This window comes from Thermobia domestica, chromosome 9 (genome assembly GCF_964235325.1).
Source record: "Thermobia domestica chromosome 9, izTheDome1.hap1.1, whole genome shotgun sequence".
Classification (NCBI taxonomy): Eukaryota; Metazoa; Arthropoda; class Insecta; order Zygentoma; family Lepismatidae; genus Thermobia; species Thermobia domestica.
Genome location: NC_137462.1, coordinates 25,972,572 through 25,986,732, shown reverse-complemented (window position 1 = coordinate 25,986,732; position 14,161 = coordinate 25,972,572).

Here is a 14,161-nt window from a genome sequence, read left to right as displayed (position 1 = left end):
TCTTTTCTTACTTCCAAGTATCTATTCGAATACCTACGTACATCTCAATATGAGCACCAGGGGTTTCCGTAGGGCCAATAAGCAGGGTTTCCGCGAAGACAGTGCTCATAATGCGAATAGAGCAGAGCAGCTTGAAAGACGTCTCATAGGTGATGTTGAGCACCTCACAAAAGAATTGCAAAACTTACGCGAGCATATGACTTCATCAATAGAAAATTTAGAAACGCGAGTAAGAAAATTATCACAGGGACCCAGTACTTTAAACACTAATAATGTGGCCAGGAATATCCCTGATAATGACGCCATACCTGAGTATGACAGCCGGTTGCATCGGTTGTATCGCGACACGGAAATAACAAGCAACGTCCAAAAAGCGTTAATAGATAGCCGCATTATCCAAGCACCTGTATTTACATCAGAAGAAAATGAATTAAAAATTCACTCATACATGCGTTCCTTAGAAGACTACCTTTCACTAATGCAAGTCCCCAGTAATTTGCACATAAAAGTAATCAGATCAACCCTGCGCGGGAAAGCATTATTATTTTTCGAGATGATGGAGTCGGAAATTAAGACACTTGAGGATTTCAAGAGAATATTTTTGAATGAATATCTTTCTGACGAGAGGCTGAGCGACATAAGACTGCAAGTGTACACCGCAAAACATGACCCACGTAAATCATCATTTTATGATCATGCTATGCACATAGCGCATTTAAATTCATTGCTCCGCCCCCCATTACCACAGCATGAGTTAGTAAAGGTCATTAGCAAGCAATACAATGTTCCCATACAAAGGACATTAGCTGCAGCTAGCCTAAAAACTTTATCGGAGTTATTAGAACTCGTTAGAAACTTGGGGCAAATTGAAGAAGACCGACAAGAGAGGGGCACAGTCCGTCCATCCCGCCGAGATGATCGCCGGGAACCACGCCAACAACATTACGCTAACGCGACATCAGAATCTCAACACGGCAATAATTCTAACAGAAGACAACGAAACCCACCAAACAATCATAATTATCCGCGGAACGATCACAGCGCTCCTAGATTCCAGAGGAATGACAATAGTGGAATAAGCGAAAACCGAAGTATAATTGCTGCTACTGGAGCGAATGTTTCATATCAGGGAAACGCGCAACGATCACCGCCTCTTCATTAGAGGAGACGGTGAGGGAAAATTTACAGAAAGAAAAGGCTAGTTCTTCTTCCAATCTTCCCCTATACGGCAGGTCAGTGGTAAACAATCAGAGCGGCAAAGCCCCCAAGAGTGGTCAGAAGAGCTCTTCCTGTGAGCAAAGTGACCAGCAAGTTTTCACGAAAGGGGTTTCTACCCCCAGAAAGAAGGTCAACGAAATGAAAAGAAAAGCAAGCTTGTCCGTAGAAAATAGCCTAAATGATTGTTCTTTAAAACAAAATACACTTTATCCCATTAGAACTGAAATGAATGAAAGCCATAATCTCGAGGTCCGAGAAAATTTAACGTCGATGTTTGATGACGTAATTTGTGAGAATGAAACACTTTTACGACCACCAATAAAGATTTTACCTGAAATAGAGGTAGAAATATGTGGTCAAGGTGTCAAAATGCTGTTGGACTCAGGTTGTACGTCGTCTCTCGTGTCGAAAGAATATTTCAATGAAATGCTGGGAGCGGGTATAAATATTGATGTCATTCCAGTGACTAATACCGTTATTAAGACGGCAACTAGGGATAAAGGCGTGAGAGTAAAAGAACAAATATTGTTAGAACTATGTTTTCAGAAAACAAGCATTGTCCACCCATTTCTTGTAGTAGCAGGCCTGTCTTTTCCCATTATTGCAGGAGTTGATTTGTTTTACGAATATAAAGGACACTTCGATTTCTTTCGAAAATTATTTTCATTTGAAATAGACAACATTGTGCATGAAATCCCTTTTTGTGGACAAAAGGATATTTGTAATGTTGAATTTGTAAACTTCATCCAAGCAGATACGCTATTTAGTGACATTTCAACCACTCACACAGTGAAATGTAACCAAGTTACCCAACAGGAAGTAAGGAATGAAGAAACAGGGACATATTCGGATTCTAATATTCGGGAATTTGTGTCTAATCAATCACACCTTAGTAGCGAACAAAAAGGAGAGCTATTAGACATATTACTTAAATACAGAAAAGTCTTTAATGACCAACCAGGGCGTGTGAAAGGATTTCAGTACGAAATAAAAGTCAAAGGTTTGCAACCCTTCCAAGCCAAGAATAATTGCATACCATATGAATTGCGAAATGCAGTAGAAGAAGAAATCCAAGTATTGGAAAATTTAGGAGTAATTAAACGAGGGTTTTCGGAATATATTTCTCCCCTTGTCGTAGTAAGAAAAAGAGGAACAAAAGAAGTACGAATTTGTACAGATCTTCGTAGGGTGAACTTAGCGATAACTAAAGATGGCGATCATAATGAAAACATGTATGACGTAATTCTTAAACATCAAACGTCGAAATACTTTTGCAACCTAGACATTTCTAAATGTTTCCTCAGCATAGCACTCTCCGAAAATAATCAGAAATATATGGCCTTCTCGTACAAGGGGCGCACGTACGTGCACACTACTTGCCCGTATGGTATGGTAAATTCTAGTAGTGCATGCAAAAGGTGTCTAGACCAAATTATGGGTCTGGACTCGGAGGGAGTATCCTGGTATGTAGATGATGTCCTAATCAGTGGACAGACATGGGAATCAATGTTAAAGCGACTGGAGAACATTTTGATGAAATTGGAAGAGGCAAACTTTCACATAAAATTAAGGAAATGCAGTTTCGGACAGAGAGAAGTAAAATTTCTCGGATTTGTGTTGAATGGAGAGGGAACTAAACTAGACGCTGAAAGAATTGCCCCAGTGCAAAATTTAGCACCACCTCGTACAAAACGTCAATTAAGGAAATATCTCGGTTTCGTGAGTTTCTATCGTTCATATATCAAAAACCTAGCTACTCTAGAAGCTCCCTTAACGAAATTACTACGTAAGAACGTTCGTTGGGAATGGAATGACGAACAGCAGACTGCATTCGAGGAAATTAAAAGGTGTCTTTTAAATGAAGTAATATTGTACTTTCTTTTGGCAGATAAGACGTTTTACGTAGCAACCGATTCATGTGGCTACGGTATTGGGAGCGAGTTATTTCAAATAGACGAAGAAGGAAACCACCGAGTGATTGCATATGCATCACGTACTTTATCTCCAACAGAACGTTCGTACAGTACGAGTGAACTTGAACTGCTTAGCATTCTGTACGCATGTCGGAAATTTCGACCATTTTTAGAGGCGCGACATTTCATTGTACTTACGGACCACAAGATCTTGAAACACCTTTGGCGCTGTGCATTTCGCAATAGACGGATTGAAAGGTATTTTCTTGAGTTGCAGAGCTTGTCTTTCACTGTAGAATATGTCCGCGGATCATCAAATATAGTACCAGATTTTCTCAGTAGATTCCCATTGAACCATGAGACAAATCAGGCCATTTGTCAAGATGACTTAGAGACGAGTGAAATTATCGCTGCTGTGTCATTGGACATAGACGATCGCGTTCTGGGTGATGCGAATTCTTTTAGTGATGAACAACGCAGAGATCCAAAACTGAAAGAACTATTTATTGCATTGGAAAAGCCGCAGTCGGACGTAACTAAGAGAGAACAACAGATCATACAAAAATACAAAATTGCAGGTGGCCTACTCTTTAAGAGAACAGATCCAGTTAATGACAGTTGGCGAGTGTGTATACCCTAAACGCTAGTGGTGAAACTCACACTTTATTTTCATACGCTAAGGGGACATGTTTCCAGTGAAAAGATTTTCACCGAAATGTCCCGCACATTCGCATGGAACGGCATGTATCGAGACATACGAAAGATTATAGCTTCGTGCGTGACGTGTCAACGGGCAAAACCTCCGAACAGGAAGTTTGCCGCTCCACCTATGAGCATAATTCCAAATGAGAGAGGAGAGATTATAGCATTGGATCTCCTAGGGCCTTTGCCCCGGGCACAATGTGCATTTGAATATGCGCTCATCATGGTAGATGTATTTTCTAAATTCCTTGTAACATATCCGTTAAGAAGAGCTACAACAGACAGCGTTTTAAATAAAATTCTGCACTACTATGTCCCACTGGTACAAAGGTTCAAGCTAGTGCTGACAGATAACGCGACGATTTTTACATCGCCCCGATTTGCCAACACGCTAGAAAAACATGGGATAAAGGCAGTGAGAACGTCCATCTATCACCCGGAGTCAAATCCTTCGGAAAGACAAATAGGTAGTCTAGTAAAAATGCTTCGAAGTTACATTCATGACCACCATGTTGGTTGGCCAAGTGCACTGTCATTCGTGACCCAGTGTTTAAATATGTCTGTTGGGTCACATGGGTTTTCTCCGTATGAGATTCATTATGGGAGGCCCATAACAACAGAATTACATGATTTGCTGGGAATACAACCAAAAGATGAAGTGCCACACGATGCTAAATTAGTTCTTGTTAGAGAAAAGCTGGAGAAAGAAGCGAACAGAAGAAGAAGGAGATTAGAAAAGGGAGCGAGATCCATTGAGTTTTCTGTGGGAGAAAAGGTGCTCATTCGCGATCATCCAAAGAGCTCCGCTACTAATAAGAAGATCGCGAAATTCTTCTTTATTTTCAGGGGTCCATTTCGAATAAGCAGAAAGGTGTGTCACAATTGCTACCATGTAGAGACACTAGAGGGTGTTCACTATGCAGCAATAAATGTTAAGGACCTTAAACATTATATAGAGCCCATCACTGATTAAAAAGAAGAAGAAGAAAGCAAGAAAAGAAGAGAGAACACTAAGTGCTACTGTATCATTGTAATTAGTGGCAAAGTGCCTTCCCATTTTGTTTATATTTCTGCAAACTATTAGATTAGCAATATGTGTACAGACATGAAGTAGCATAATCGTATTTACTTACATATTAGTCATTATGTGTATTTAATAATACTAACTATTATTATCTTTGTATAGTAGGAAAGTAGCCAGTGCATTGTGTTAAGCATCACAGAAAGTAGATTTAAATATTAATATTAAAGTAGAGTAGTTAATTTAATTTTACTAAATATATTCCTTTGTGCCATGCATAATTTACGTTAGTTAAAGTTGAAATAGCTTATCTTGTGTTTAGTAATACAGTAATAATTGTATTATAGAATAGTGGTATTTTAGTTCCTATTTAGTAGTTACCACAAACGTTCTACTAACCATGAAATTATTTACATTAACTAGAATTGTCTTTATTTAAATCCTTATTCGTATATAATCAATATTAATTAATATTTAGTATGGAATGCCCTAATTACTTCATCTTATTTAATAATGTCATGAATTCTCTTCGTCACTAGGATGACTTCATCAAATTCAAAAGGGGCAATGTGCCAGTGCACATATTATCAATCATATTATTAATCTTTATTCAGTATTCATTTAATGTTCTAATTTCATTTAAGCGTAGGTTTGGCCATTTTATTTCAAGCGTTCATCCTATCCAAACCATTTTCTTACCAGCTGTGTTTAGTCACCCTTCAAAAAGTTAAAAAAAAGTTCACACCTCAACTCCCCTGCTCGTTTTCCTAACTTTCTGTCCTTTGTCACTTTCTTGTCCTTCATCCACTGACCACCCGATAATGTTTCAAGTCGCCACCAACGAAGTTTCCTGTTTGTTTCTCTCTTCTGTCCAGTTTAAAAATGTTAAATAGTTTTTCCAACCAATAGGAAACGAGGGTGAGCTTGCATTTGAAAATTTGTAAATGTTTCTGAAAAACGAAAATAGAGTAAACGGAGGAACAGAATGAAGAGGGACGCCAAACGATCAGTACAAAAAAGGCATGCGTCCATTCTCATTATTTTAAAAATAATTTATTAATTTCATTAATAAAACGAAGAGTATAGTGTGTGAGTACTATACGACCAGTAACAATGATTAGTAAGACAATGCTAAAGTAAATTAGTGATATAAACGTCTCATCGACAGGATCTGCATACGAACTTCAACATTGTGATTGTGAGTGATAGACTGTGCTGAAGTAATTAGTGATATAATCGCCTCAGCGGCAGGATCTGGACATGAACTTGAATTCACATTGAGTGTTTTCTGAGTTGTGCTAAATGTGAGTGATTTGTGCATTGAATGGACTATTTGGTGAAAATACTTGAGACTCATCGAGAGAACATGCGGAGAGGGCCGGTAAGATCAAACATACATGAACTATAATAACCTTTCATAATCGAACGACCAAAGACTATTAAGGGAATGTGACAACTTTCAAAAATAAAATAACACAATTGGACTATTTCACTAATAAAAATCTATGTTAAAGAAAATAATATTTGCAAAATCTTATCTATGTACAAGCTCACGTTTGTTCCTATTGATATATAAAATCTTAGCCGAAAAAATTTCTTATTTGTAATGTTTTCTTTTGCATATTATTTTTTTCTAAGTGGCTGACATGAAATTTTTCGAACTTTATTTTTACCTTTATTTTGCCCAGTCACAGTAGTCTTCGGAACTCCGAGCATTAAGCTTCTTAAATTTGACAAGAATTTTTACGCTATTGTTGGTGTTGACTCTACAGCATGCTTATTTGAAGAGTAGCAACAAATGACGAAACTAAACTGTTGTTGTTGGAAAACCAAATTTTACTGAAGAATACTTGTTACCATCAAAGGTTAGAAATAATACTAATAGTTTTACTAGTGTATTTACATATTGACTGGTAGTACCGGCACCTATGGCCTTAAACCCGTCAAGGTATGAGGGATAACGTCTCTCGGCGTCGCCGAGCCGGCGAGCACACCTTTCACGGAAAGTATTTTTTTAAAATATAAAATTGCATATTTTACTTCAAATAGATATAAGCATAATCCATACATGAATTTGTTCTTTAAGCTGCTTTTTTTTTTTTTTTTTTTTTTTTTAACCTATTCAGTGCATTTAGAACTTTATAAAGGTCTTATATTGAATGTTGTATATCTTAACATGGAAGCATCTAATTCCCCTAAGGAAAGCCAAAAATCTGACAAAATTAACTTTTAGTGTGATCACCATAGCTGTACCGATAATATACTAACAAAAAGCTCAAAAAACCCAAGTGGGTTTTTTCAGGTGGGTCCAACCCGAAGAGCTGGGCTCACTTGGGCAAACCCTGCTAATAAGCCCCCTACACACACACACTACTTCCTACCCCATATGGAGTGCGTCTATTGAGTGTTTGTTTAAACATGTTTACTACAACCAATGAATTATTTCTTTAAATTTTAAGTTAAGTTTAGCGTCTCTTTCAGCAGCGAGGCTGTATGAGACGTGGACCTACAGATTGACGTGGGATCCAAACCACATGAGCTACCACCGCGTACAACTAATGAAGAATGTTCATAATACAAGAAGTAGAAGTACCCGTTCTTCACATGGGAAGAGTAACTTTTAATGAATATAAAACTGGATGTTCGAATATTGAAAAAAAAAAACTTTTTTTCACTTTTAGAAGTGGAATTTTAAAAAATGCTGCTGCATGAGTTAACTTATTACTGATTATGAGTTTATAGATTGAATTTTTTAAACCTCCAACTTAAACGAATTCATACATTAGGCATTATTTGAATAAAGAATCGAAAAATATAATACTAGAAATTGTCCCCTTTAGGAGCAAATTTTTGAAAAAGCTGAAACACGTTTTCGATTAATTTCAATTGAGAGTTTATATACGGGTTTTCATACTTCCAAACTAAACGAATACTCACATTTGTTTCTCTGAATAAAGAATCGGAAATTTGAATATTATAAAAATTGCTCCCGTTTCCCCTTTGTAAGTGAAATTGTCGAAACGAATTGGGTCTCGTATTTTTAATTAAGAATTTTAAATACCGAATTTCAGGGCTATAATTTGAATGAATCCTCATATAGAAATTGTCGCCTTTTCCTCATTTAAGACAGAATTTTCGAATAATGCTGAAACATTAGTAGGGACAGATGTATAGCTAGTCAAATCAGCAAATATTTGGAGATACCATGGCTCGGGCTAAATTTTGGGAAGGGTATCTAATTTTGGCGGTCAAGGTCAAAGTTTGACTGGAGGGTCTTCGTTCAAGGTGATGGTCCAGGACTAATTCCTCTAAATTTTGACATTTTGATCACCTTTCTTGGATGGATATAAAATTTCCAAAAATATAAATTTAAAAAGTTTTTGGCCTCATGTATACTCTTTAATGAAGATTTATTACGTTATATGGTTATGTTGATGCGTATAGGTTCTCCATTGTCTTTCATAGTACAGGGGTACACTAACAAACCCTCTAAAATTTTGGGAGTACCCCTACCCCGGGTCAAAGTTCAAGGTCAAATTTTGGTAGACCCAGGGCCAAATTTTGGGGTCAAAAGGTCATGGTCTTGGCCCAGGACTTGATCACCTTTCGTTCCCTTTGATACCTAAAACATTTGATTGGTTTTCTTATCCTTTAAGATAAGGAGTTATGGTCAAATGTATGAATTTGGCAATTTTTGAAGGTTCAAAAGTCATGGTCAGTAAACGAATTGGTAATTTTGACACAATCCTTAGATCATTATTGTGAGAGGAAAAATGTCCACGTTAAGGTTAATGTACCCTTGGAACCAGAATTTGAAGGATGGCCTTCATTCTGATGAACTGCTTACTATGGGCTAGGAGTAACTACTGTAAATTTTAACATCTTCGTCACCTTTCGTTCCTTTGGATGGGTATAAAATTGCTAAAATATACAAATTAGGGTAAGGCCTTGTGGTCCTATTAATAGATTTAGTAGGATATATGAATTTGGCAATTTTTGCAGGTTCAAAGTATTGGTCAGTACACTAATTTGGTAATTTTAATAAGACCAATTTGTACACTTAGAATATTATTTTGAGGGAAAAAGGATACGTTAAGGTCAGTGGAACCAGATTTTGAGAGATGACCCTAATTCTTGCACATTATGACGTCCAATAATAATATTTCTCAATTATCAGTATATCTAAGAATACATAGATTATCTGTACCATCATATTTGTTCCAAAATAAACATCGGACAGCTTGACAAACGATTTTGAGCAACAAAGTAAAATCTCTAGTTTATTCTTTGCTAAATTCTGATTGGTGAAAAAACACTATTGTTACTCAGATCTGCTTGGTTAATTGTAACAATGAGTAATCGTAGTCACAACACAACAATGAATTGTTACTATGATTTCGAAACATTGTCGACCAACTAGATCAACGGGGAGAGCACTCGTTTTTCGACAACCAATTAAGTTTAATAGGGTGAATAAAAGCACAACTAAAACGAGTGGAACTGAGGAACAATGTCTTTTTTTTTTAATTTTTGTTATTAGCTATATAGAATACCAATTAATTCTTATGAAGAGGAGTATATAGGTAAATGGAGTTAAGAAAAGTAATCATATTCGAAAGAAAATAATTAACATGAAAACGTTAGTCTAAATATTTCTCCGAAACTTACACAATTGGATAATTCTGATTGCTTTTGGGGTAAGAAATTTTTAATAAAGCTTTAATCTTGTTGTAAATAATGTTTTCTTCATCAAATGTATATTCTTGTATATCTTTTGTATGTTGTAAATAAAACATTATTTTTCTGGTTATATGTTGTGCTTATTTTGTATTCATAGATGTGATTGTCTCCATAACCTAGAGAGAGATTTTAGACGTAATTCCATGGATAGTATATGAAAGAAGCCCGTAAAAAAATAGTTATATCTCTTATAGTTCTACTTTAATGTTCATATGCTTTGCGACTCAAATCCGTGGCCAGGGCAGCAATAGAGTTCATATTTTCATATTAATCACAAGTTGGCTTACAGATCGGTGGACTGGACTCAGAATTCAAATTCAGAGAAACTGGATGTTTTACTCTCTAGTAGCTCAAAGTTACAGAGGTCTTTTGTTTTCACCTTAGTGACACATTCTGTGCTACTTATCACTTGTACATATGTTTACGTATGGATACTCAAACTATTTATTTACTTTTAAATTTAATTAGATAAAAGCATTTCAGAAAGTAAATGTGACAGAAGTTATTAAGCACCTTGTTGTATTAATCACGATTATGGCCTCCTCAGGTTTATTCGACTTAAAAAACAACAAAAGACGGATGTTCTCAATTCGACTCGCGGTTATATATACTGACCACCCAGAAAATTATGACAACATACCTAATATCTGGTATGTTCACCTTTGGCTCGCAGGACATTAGCTTGCGATTCGGCATGAAAAAAAAACGAAACCTCGGTAGGTGGTTGAACTCACACCACACCTGCATACAAATCACCTGATTTCTCTAAATTCCGCGAAGAAGCTGGTTGAACTCGGATCTGTCGCTCAATGATCCCAAAGGAGTTCATTTGAGTTAAAATCGATTGAGTTTGACGCCATTGGAGAAATTAAAATTCATTACTGTGGTCCTCGAACCACTGCAGCACGACGTTGGCCTTGAGACCATTTTACGACCACTTTTTTTAGCCTCACTTATAGCACTGAAGAAGAAAAGCGGTGGAATTCGTCCGATAGCTGTTGGCAATATTTGAAGACGATTATCAGCAAAAAATATCTGCTTCCAGATACGACGTTCATTAATTAATATACTATCACCACACCAACTAGAGGTCTGTATACCATTCGGAGCAGAATCAGCCGTACATGCTGCCAGAATGTACTACTCATCTCCTCATAAGAAGTGAAAGCATTTTTAAAAATTGACTTCCGCAACGCCTTTAATGAACTCAACCGCGACTCAATGTTACAATCTGTTAAAATTAACTTTCCAACATATTATCCGAACATCTACCAATGTTACTCCGAACCAAGCAATCTTTTTATAAATGACTAATTAATTCACAACGTGGAGTACAACACTTGGACCAGCACTGTTCGCCCTAACCATCCATCACATTGTTAAGGATATTAACACAGATTTAAATATCTGGTACTTAGATGGCGGTACCATAGCCGGAAATATCGACGTAGTACTACGCGCTTTCGATAAAATTCGTGTAGAATCTTCGTCTATTGGATTATTTCTAAACTCTTCCAAATGTGAAGTGAGTTTTCTGAGCGCCAGAGACGATGAGGTTCATGACCTTTATTGAAGATTTAACGAAGTAGCACCTGGTATCAAACTCTTATCAACTAGCAATGAGGAACTTTTAGGCGCTGCCATCTCTGCTGAATCAAAGAGCAAAATTTTATTGGACAAGATATCAAAATTATAATTCTTCTTTTCTCAATTATAAAAAAAGTCTGCACACTTTGCGTATTATTTACTACGAGCTTCACTCGCACTTCCAAAATATTTCCTCCGTTGCTCCCCTTCTTGGCAGGATGATAAATTACTTGACAAATTCGACCACACTCTTAGAACATGACTGGAATCCATTCTAAACTGTTCTTTGAAAGACAGTTCATGGTTACAAGCTTCCTTACCAGTTGAGAATGGAGGCCTTGGGATTCGTCGAGCCATGGATATCGCCATACCTTCTTTCCTCGCATCATTCTATGGCTCACGAGAACTAATTGGATCTCTTCTTCAACAGGAGGTTGACTTGGACTCGATTCGAGATATACAAGAATGCATCGATAAATGGACTAGTCTGGTTGGAATGGATCCCCCACCTAACAACAAAAGACATGTCCAGTCTGTTTGGGATAAACCCATAGTCAAGCTTCGTTTATCTTCGCTCCTATGTTAGTTGTCTCCTCCTCCAAAAACAGAGCATGGCTTCAAGCCCTACCTTCTCACACGCTCGGACTACACCTTTCTAGTGAGAGCTTTCGTATTGCTACAGTTCTGCGCTTAGGGGCTAGTATTTACGAGCCTGACTACTGTTCTGCTTGCAACGCATATGTTGATAATAAGGGATTGCATGGTCTTTCATGTAAAAAGAGTGCAAGAAGACAATCTCGACACCATAATGCGAACGACATCATTTGTAGAGCTCTCGTATCAGCGGGGGTTCCTTCAATAAAAAGAACCAAATGGTTGTTGCCGCTATGATGGTAAAAGGCGTGACGGCATGACCTTGGTACCGTGGAAAAACGGAAAAGCACTAGTCTGGGAACTCACATGTTTCGATACGTTTGCTCCTTCCAACTTACCCCATTCTTTGAATTCAGGCAGGTCTCGTCGCCGCTCACAGAGAATCAGACAAAAGACAAATACTCAAACCTATTGGACAAATATTGGTTTGTAACAGTAGCAATAGAAACCTGTGGGTCTTGGGGTCACGAATGATCTAATTACATTAATGAAGTTGGTCATCGAATAGCGATCAAAACTGGTGATCCCCGAGCTACTGCATTCCTTTTCCAACGTATCAGCATCGCCAATCCAGCGCGGGAACGTGTCATCGATCTTAAGCACACTACCTCCTGGTAAAGAACTGGTTGAGATTTTTCTTCTATAACCCACAATAAGACGGAAGTACAGATATCCTAGAAGTCTGACAACCACTTTGACGATGTTCTGAAGAATGTTTTGAATCCAAGAACGAAAAATACCTGGAAAGAGACAAGCCAAACCAAGTGTTTCACAGTTTTAGTTAATATTTGTTTTAGTGACATATTTAATGTTTGGAATATTCACATTATTAGGAACGAAAATTCAAAACAAATTTCTTTACTATACAAAAAAGAATAAATTGATAACACACAGTCATCTCAAATTACCGACCTATATGGCGGAATTCGAAATTTATCAAATATATCAGGGTGAAAACCTATAGACGCCTATTTCTTACAAAAAATTAAGAGCAATAAGACAGATGAAGCTGCAAGCAACTAAGGAACAGAAGATTCATTATCTATCCTTAGGACTAAGGTAAAATTTTATTCAGAAAATCGTATTAGAGACCTTTCAGACGGTGCCATCATTACAGGGCCACCTTCTTTCATTAATGGGAGCACAACATCTTATGAAAAAGAGAGACTATGTGGTATTATCGCAAGTGATTTATCTCTATTATGGTTAACCTCCTAAGACCTTACCTATATCTATTAGTGAGTCAGATCCACCTTCATGCTAGCTCCTCTTTACTTATATACAACCTATGATCAACAGTCGGATCCAGGGATTTTCTGAGGGGGTGCACCAAATAACAGTCAGTATATTTGAATTAAGGTGGATCACTAGGTGTTCACGGTGCTATGCTAAACACTGCTTGAATAGTGCGGCGTTGCCACTTAGTGTCGAGTGTTTGCTGTAGAGACCTGCACGGGCCGGGCTTGGGCGGGCCGACTCTGCTATTTCTTTGGGCCGGGTCGGGCTTGGGCGGGCCGACACTGTTATTTCTTTGGGCTGGCCGACACTGATTTCTCTTCAGGTCGGGCCGGGCTGAGGCCGATCAATTGCAATTATTTAATAATTATTGACTTTCGTTAAACGATAATTGGATAAAGCCAAACGTTGAAGAAGTGTGTCCGTGAAAAATGTTACAAAGAATGCACTAGCTATTTACAGTTTGTGTTGCTTAGCGGCTCCACTTTCACTATAGAGGATTGCAGGCATTATGCGGTAAATTGAGCTCTGACCTTGATCTTCACTGTACCCAAAATATGACAAGAAGGGATGGGAAAGTTTTGCTTGTCACTAAACAATATTGCCATCTTCACTTTATGCTAAAAATCAATTAAGTTAGATTTTTGTTACAGGAAATGGAGTTTTTGTTCTCTTGATGACAGGCAAAGTTCTAGGAGGTAATGGTACCATTCGGGAGGCAAGCGTCAGGCTGTGAACCAGAGTTTAGAAAATTTTTCTGAGGGTTAGGGTTAGGTCAAATTTAGTACTAAATTTTGAGAAAGATTGGGGCTCGAGCTAATTTTTAAAAAAAAATTACCGGGCCGGGGTCGGGCCAAAAACTTTTAAAATTTATAGGGCCCGGGCCGGGCTTGGGCCAAGAATTTTAAAAAACCTATCGGGCCGGGCCGGGCTCGGGCCGAAAATCTCCAAAACGTTTCGGGCCCGGGCTGGGCCGGACCTAGCTACGTTCGGGCTGGATTGGGCTCGGGCTGAAAAATTCGGCCCGTGCAGGTCTCTAGTTTGCTGGCTTCAGATAATAAAGAAGTAATCATGGAATTCTGTTTGGATA